We start from the raw sequence: 8489 nt of genomic DNA, 5'->3' as shown, positions 1-8489 counted from the left end.
AGTTAACTCAGTAAAAGGATCATTCTCTGAACGATGCCGACCTGCTCCTTTACTCCCTTTCCACAGCAGTAGTTAGGTGCAGATTCACTGTGGTCAGCAGAGTGTTGCCACTGCAAAGCCAATAGGAGTGGAAAGGAGCCCCCAAAGTACGTTTTCTGCCTACTGCTTGATTTGTTATCCCACATAAAGGAAAAAAGGCAGCCCAGCAGGCAGCTACCACTCCTGATATTTGTTTATGGGCTTAGTTGAGCTCTCTTAGGAAGATTCAAAGCAAGAATCTGATCCTAGAGCCCTCCTGTCCCCACCCCATTTGCTCCAGTGTGGAGAAGGCAGTGGCTTACATGCTTGTGCCCTACAACTAACGCTTCAGCTAGCATCCACTGAAGACAGTTCTTGTTGGCTTAAGGGCTGGCCTTTGCTCTCAAATTGCCTTTTCTGTAAGCAGATCTGTGGTGCCTGGTTTAATGAGTTGCTGTGAGAAGCAGTTACATTGTCTTCTCTTTCTTCCCTGAATGGATGGAAAAGACTGATGAATAACTCAAAACCCAGAAGCTTCATTTTTAATTTTTGTTGTCACCAATTATGTTTCTGCTGGTGTCACCCAGGAGTTCCTCCTCTGAGGAGATGGCTTTGCTGTTCCCTCTTCTCCCTTTAAAAGACAAACACTGTGATATTGGCATTCCCAACTTGTAGTGTAAAATACATTCTTTCATGGATTTAGAACAAGAAGTATTTGTATAAAATGATAGCACTTGGTGGAAATCAACAGATATTGCTGCCTGTAAACTCGATGTATTGAACCTCCTCCTTGTGTTGCTGTTTGTCTAAACGTGGTGGCCATTGTTCTGAGGCGGCTGCCTTCAAGGTAGCAGGGGACGCATGGCTGAGTTTTCTTTATAGGGGCTTTGAAATATTTATCTGCACAAGGATTATGGGAGAGCTGTGGTTCCTTTTGTCGTCAGAAAGGATTTTAATCCCCTCTGTTCCTTGTGCTTATTGAGCACTGACAAGAGTGACTTGATCCTGCTGGCATGGGACCATCTCTTCTGCCTCTCCACCCCAAGCAGGGGTATGCGCTGCCTTCCCAGATTGGGTAGGCTACCAAGTATGAATGTTTTGGAAATGTGGCTGAATCTGGTTTTTTGAGCTGTAAGCTGCAACAACTGAGCTTTGATTTGCGGGTGGAAGGGGTATCCTGCTCCTTCTCCTGTCTCTCTTTATTCATAAGTCTCCTTTTAATTGTTGAGAAAGCAAGTAAAGCTGGAGCATGTACAGTTTTGTCGTCAGCATGAGATGTGGGTGTTCAGTACATCCCAAAACTGAGATCCGTTTCACTCTTGTGAACATGGCCATTAACATGGACATGTCTTAAGATGTTATGTTCTTGACTGCAGAGGGGTCACACATCTGCAGTTTCTGTTCTCAGTGCTTAGAGCCTATGAAGAGTTTCAAATGAATCATTCAAAATCTGGAATTTCTAAAGCTGCCTAGTGTGTCTAGTGTGCAGCTCAGCTGTAAGCCAGCTCTGAGATGATGCTATTTACAACAGGGCTGTCCACAGGGGGACTACTAACATGCCATCTGCTCTTTGCTATTCTGCACTTCAGATTTCCTCCAACTGGAAGGGCTTTTCTTCTTTTGCAGTAACTCTGACTGGACATTAAGGATTTTACTCTGTCTTTGGAAATACCCTGAACCTCAAGCAACACACTGCACCGCACCAGCAAGAGTGTCGGTTTGTTTTGCTTTTTGTCTTAGACAAAGGTGTTATAGACGTATGGCAATAAAGACACGGATCATCTGGGGTTACCTGCTGCCTCCCCAAGCACTCAGAGTGATGACATAGGCTGTTACTATGTTGTCATGTGAAAAGTAGTTCAGCAATTGTTGTGAAACTAGAGGGAGAGCCAGTGCTGAACAAAACCACTTCAAGAGCCCGATGAACTTTCTCTTTGCTTCTGAAACTCTGCCCTGCATGTCTTTCTCCCGTTTGAAGTGTGCACACCTAGCTGTGATGCTGGGGCACTGGGGACAGCGGTGCCTGCTGGAGCAAGGAGGACAGCAGTGTGTGCTGCTACAGCCACACCTGCACTTGTGTTTCCTTAGTGCCTGTGGGAGAGGGGCTGCAGGCTCCCTACCTGCCTTTCTCCTTGTCTGGCTATTTCACAGCTGTTGCATTTGCTTTATTCAATGCCTCTTACCCTTGCTCTGTGTGGGGAAGTGGTTCATCTCCCTTGGGCTCAAATCTGAACCCAATTCATCCCCTCTTCCTGTGTCATAGGGAGAAAACCTATGCAAAGGAAAGGATTCTTTAACTACAGGGGTGTACTGGTACACCTGTACAGGTGTACTGTGGAGATCTCGCAATCAGTCCTCACTTAAGCGCGTTGTGGACCTCTTGAGCTCAGTGATACAACTTTTAGCAATGAGGTGAAGCCCTTGTGCTCATGTTTCTTTCCAAGCCCAATCTTCCGTACAGATGTGGGTTATATTTACACTGTGGCTTACAGTGGTAAATTATGGCCTAGTAGCTGGACAAGAAAAGTAGTTCCTGTGTAACATGGCCGAGAAACACAGCTTGGACTGCCTGATGAATCCAATGTCTGCGATGCTAATGGTCTTAAGCTTTGCCCTATGAACTGACTGATAGAATAGCTGGGTTGATAGCTGCCTAGATGGTATCTGAAGTCATGCTTAAGATAGATAGATTTTTATATTATTTTTTAAAGCAGAAGTCTTCATTGGTATGTGCACACATAGCCAGTTGTCAGCAGAACAGCTAATGCTTACTGTATGAACACGTAGATCACCTCGCTGCATCTGAGAGAAGCAGCCACAAAAGCGGCATCCTATTGACTCCTGCTGTGCACTTGTTCCACGTGCAGGCTGCTTGGTATGCACAGAAACCTTTTCTGCAGTGAACAGGCTTGGATTCACCCAGGTCAAGATCGCTTTATTAGCATTGCAAAAGCACTAAAAGCGTATACCACTGATAACCTTCTGCTCAGTTTGATCATCAACTACATAGGTGATCCTAGCAGAGATAATTCTGGAAGGTGTGTTTATGGCTTTGCACTTAGCATATATGGATATACCTGGAAGTTTCGCAAACATGGCCTTGGTTAAAGTCTGTTGCTAAGTGATAGTTTAAGATAAGGAATATGTACAAATTCTTGAAGGCTTAATTTTCAGGGCTTTAGACCCTCTTAGGAGAGGGGTATAGAGTAGAAAGGTCCTGCTTCTGTCTGGGGCATCCAAAAAGATTTCTAAGCTTTGTTAGTCTGGGAACATTTGTTCATATTTGTAAGAATCTGCAATATATTCCTCCTCCTGTATCCAGCCAGCTGGAGTGCACAGCAGAACATGCGACTTGAACGAGTTTCCAGCTGTACTTACCCATCGGAGGGGATAAGGTACAGAGAAAGGGCAACTCTTTCTATCCGTGGTTGACTTTTGCGCATGGAGGTGAAAGGGAGGGGTCAGAACTGCTTGTTTCTTATCTCTCATGGTGCTTCTGTGTATCCACTCTATGTGGCCTTCATAGCTGGAGGTCACCTCAGTGGTATTTCTGTAATCCATATTGCCTTGTGATCATCAGTTACTAATTCACTTCACAAGAAAATGGGAACCCTCCAGTGTGGTCCCGTGTTGCTTACATCTCATGGATTCTCTCTCAAGATTGGGCTGATTTCATCTAAAAATGAACTTGGTCCAGCAGTCTTCACCTGTCCCATAGCTTTAAGTGCTTTAGTTTGTAATTGTGCCTCTTGAATAATTTTCTCTACTTTACTGTCTGCCTTCAGTGATTGCAAGCAATGATATTAGGCAGAAGAGGGGCTGCAACTTTGCTTTTCAATAGAAGCCTCACAGGAAAACCTTCTTGTCTTCTGTCCCCCCTACTTTTCTGGGGGAGTGTAAGGGAAAAGCTTCTCGCTGTGTGAATTTGGCAGCAGCAGTAGATTTGAACTGAATTGACCCATAGGATGCAAATGGAGTCATGAAGTATATGCGGCAGCGTGATGCATATTAAAGTGATTTGGAGGGTAATGTTTCCCTGACTGTATTCTTAGTAACTGAGAGAAGTGATCTTCCCACCTTAGCTGTAAGCAAGTTATTACACCCTCCAAAGAGACTTTCAGAAGCTGAAGGTAGTCCTGACTCCAGGATACCTCATAGTATGGATTTAGTGGAGGCCCATTCCCACTCCGCACCGGCTATTTGCATCGTCCACTCCTTCAGTCCTTACGGAGGACCCGTGCCATAAAACCCCTAGGCGAGCACAGGCTGTTTCCTGTTCCGATCTCAGTGGCATGTATAAAAACATGCCTAAGAAATGACTGTGCTCCCTTGGGAGTAAGGAAGGACCAGCTAGCTAAAACGAGAGGAGAAAGTTTTATATCCATTAGTAGTTACTAATTCTTTATTTGGGAAAACAGAACTGTTCATCTGGTGGTTCTTGGAGCTTTGGCTTAGTATTAAAATGACCTTCATGCAAACCTTCTCCAGTTTCTTCCCAGAGGAGAAGATAAAAGTTACAATTTTCTATCAGCTCTTGCTTCAGAGCAGAGGCTCAAAATTGGGCTGCAACTGCCCTCTCTAGCAAGGCTGCAAATGAAGAAACTGTATTTTATTTCTCAGGGTATTAACTCCTTAGTCTGCAGGGTGAGCTAAAACTCTAGCTGGTGGGAGGTCTAGTGAGCTTCCCTGGGGTATGTCCTAAAACAGGCTAGGGGACTTCCTTCTCACCTGCTGCTTCTAGGTCTCAGACCTTCAAAGCTTTGGCTGTGGAGTCTCCTTGTCTTTCCCTGCCTCCCTCCACAAACTTTAATACTGAAGATGTGTATGGTGAGGGGGATGGGGAACTCAAGAGAAGGGAAGGAAACTCTTTTCTCTTGGTCTATCTACACGATCCCTCCCTAGCCTGCTGCCAGACACCTGTGACACTTGAGTAATATCCTTTCCTGGCTCTGGCCTTGCTTTGCCAACTCCACTTTCACAGAATGGTTGAAGCCAGGGGAGACGGCAGGAGACCATCCAGCCCAAACCCCAGGTCAGAGCAGGGGCAGCTACAGCACGCTGCTTAGGGCATTTTAGGTTGCTTAGGGCTGGATTTTGGGTATCTCCAAAAATGAAGACTTCACAACTATTCTGGGCAACCTGTTCCAATGCCTGACCACCCTCACTGTCAAAAAAATTTCTTATGTTTAATGGGATTCCTTGTACTGCACTGCCTCCACCAACAAACTCTCCATCTAGGTCACACCAAGAGTTCATTTATTACAGTATATGCCCAGAGCAGGAGGGATTGCCTTCCTTCATGTGTCATTTCTTGAATGTTACGTTTGTTCCCATGTCAGTTAGCTATTCTTGCCTTTCCAAGCAGAAGGAAGTGGCAACATCTTCTCTCGGCTTTCAAAAATGTTTAAATGTCTGCTCACATACCTCTTATTTTAACAGGCTTGGAAGGTCATACATGCAAAACCAAATCTGAAACACAAACCCATCTACCCAATACATATTTTACAATCCCTGATCACAATGCTCTAGGCCACCTTTGAGCTTCTCTGCCAATATAAATGAAGTCATCTTGAGATCATGCCCTATCTCTTCTGTAATTTACTTTTTAACCTGATAGGAGTACTATTATCATACGGCCTCTAAAACCTAAGGGAAAAAAAATGCTTGGGCTGCTGTTAACAGACATGGCAAGAGCTTTCCTATCTACCCTCCTGAGAGTGTTTGGTCATGGAAGCTGCTTTTGTTATACCTGATTCCGCTAAATACATCTCCAATTTTCCTATCTTTCCATCAAACATTGCATGCTAAGGAGCCTGGAATAACAGCTGCTGCCACTCATGTTAACTGAGAGGAGCACAAGACACTGAAGTGTCTAGTTTCTCATCACTTACGGGATGGATAAAAGTATCTGTTATACTGACTAGTCCATCAAATATGAATGATGCAGATAGATAGAGTGGCTGTTTATACACAGTGATCTATTTTAGTTAAATTGAAAACACAGGGGAATGTTTCAGCTTTGTGGATAGAAAACACTGGAAACGTTTTTTTTTGTTGTTGTTGTTTTGTCATCTTTCCTGTTTGTGGGTGACAATTACTTCCCAGGGGTGTACAGTTTGGGCAGTTAGAGGATGAGATCTGTTCTTCTACGATAAAAATCCAAATACTGTTAGTTATCCTACCAAATCTCATGAAGTTGAGGATGAGGTGCTTCCCTCCCTTTATCGTTCTAATTTTACCCTAATACTCAAGTCTTTGGTATAGCGTTAACATAAGCATTTACAAAGCTAGTCCCTCCAGAGGATGACAGCAATTGTTTTGCTTAATGTCTTCCTCTCCCTCTGGACTCCGTGCCAGCGCAGTCTGTAATGAACTAGCGCGCGAAGGATATTATAGCCTCACTTCATCTATTAGGACACTTTACACAGAAATTTATTTTGCACCACCATGAATTATCCAAACACACAAATGGAAGATACGTATGCAATAACTGCACACAGAGAGCGTTGTCGTAGCAAGCTCATTAGCAGAGTGAATTACTCTGTAGAAAATCACTTAACCTCTGTAGATTTCCTGGTACTGTGTTTATTAATGCTGTTGCTTTATTTTGAAGAACATGTTGCAGATTCAAGAATTAAAAAGTGCAGCATTAAGGTTTCCACTGAACATACTAATTATACAAAAGGCAAAAAGTGAGCTCTCTTGATGCTCTCAAGAGAGAGCACATCTACCTATAAAAGAGAAAGGATGTGTCCTGTGTGCAAAGATGTTCAAAACTACAACCAAATGATTCAGGGTGAAACTCGTATTGAAAACCAGCTTTGGTTTCAGTGGGCAAATGCTGATCACAGGTGGAAAGCTTCCACAAAGAGGCTTTATCAAGATTTGCTTATAGGGTTAACATTTTGCCATGGAAGCTATTTCTCCAACAGCAAGCTGAGATGAGGGAAATTAGAAGAGTAATTTTTCTGGCAAAAGGTTGTCTTTGGTTAGGAAACTGATGCTCAATATGCACGTGTTCCTGTCCGGAAGACTGCTAGCAAGAGTACAGCAACTCTAGTGATTTTGCAGGTAGTGGGAACAGGATGCATCGGGAATAGCACTCTCTGTGCAGAGTAACCCTCATAAAGTGGACTATCACAGGAAGTTATGCATGTGTAGACCTAAACTGCATGATACTTTTATTGCCACAGCCTCTGAAGCTTGCATATATATATATATTTTTTGCAATAACAATTCTAAAGCTAGTGATTAATCATTAACACTTTCAAGTGACCTCATTAACCTGATTTTTGACTTATTGTGTGGCAAGATCATGGCCTACACTGATTATTGGAAGAGCTGTGATCTTGGTATCTGGGGAGAAGCTATTGCAGGTGGAAAATGTTGTGATTTAATTGCCGTCATGCTGTTGACCGCTTAGTGTGGAAGTATGGAGCTGTGTAATGAAGGCAATGGAAAAAATTAGTTCAACAGGTTCAAAGTCCGTAAATTTACTTCAGGGACACACTAGTCAAAAACAGAAGCAGGCAGTGATTCTGGTAAGCACTGAAACAAACTGGTGCTCTGTTCCAGGTGCTGTTAATACAAATGGCATGAAGTTTTGGCTTTGAGAGAAAGTTTCAATAAAAGACTGTTTGGAATAATTAAACTTAATACACAAGCCTTGTCATCCTGAAATGAAACAACAAGCAAAATTACTCTGGCTGAAATTCCAGTCTTCTTACGGCTCTGAAGCCCTGGAGCTGGTTGAAAGGGCTGGAATCTGGGTTGTGTTAGTCTTGAAGCGTAGTATGTCCTAAGCATCAGCATGTATCAGTTCTGTAATTGGTTAACTGTAGAGGAAGCAAGGAGAAAAAAAAAGAGAAATCCATTTTTTCCTACTTCTATGTTCAGCATCACCTGCTGCTTTATCTGTGATATCTACGTTTTGTGAATTTGGTATGGCATTCCTGCTGGCTTGGCAAAGCAAGACTGGGCATGGAGAGTATTACAGGTACTACCAATGAGTAAGCAGGAGGTCTGGAAGGGGGCAGAAATCAAGATGATGGAGAAGGGAAGATTGAAATTCCTGTAACCTCTGTGCTCTGGGGTTGGTTTCATCTTTAGCATATAAAAAGGACGCAGCTTGTAAGAGTGCTAATTTAGGCAGGTTATGGATCAACAGACTTTAGTCTCCTATGAATTATGTGAACACTTATTTATTGCTGGAGGTTGTAACAGTTTAACCCTGTGTAACAGGATCATAAGATTTCTCAAGAGCTGTATGAAGTGTTTCATACATGGGCTTGAACATCTGAAGCGCAGAGTTTGTAAAACTCCCCATCCGACAGCTGTAATTTGCAAAGACAAAAGAAGCAAGATAATTTATTTCCTGATTTTTCTCTTTGTAAGGAAAAAAAAAGAGATGATGATGATGATAGTATAGTAGATTAGAGGCAAGTGATCTTTTACTACTTGCTAATCATATG

Source organism: Rhea pennata, chromosome 3, assembly GCF_028389875.1.
Source record: "Rhea pennata isolate bPtePen1 chromosome 3, bPtePen1.pri, whole genome shotgun sequence".
NCBI classification, from domain to species: Eukaryota; Metazoa; Chordata; class Aves; order Rheiformes; family Rheidae; genus Rhea; species Rhea pennata.
The sequence above is the reverse complement of the archived record's forward strand: the minus strand, read 5'-3'. Positions refer to the sequence as shown.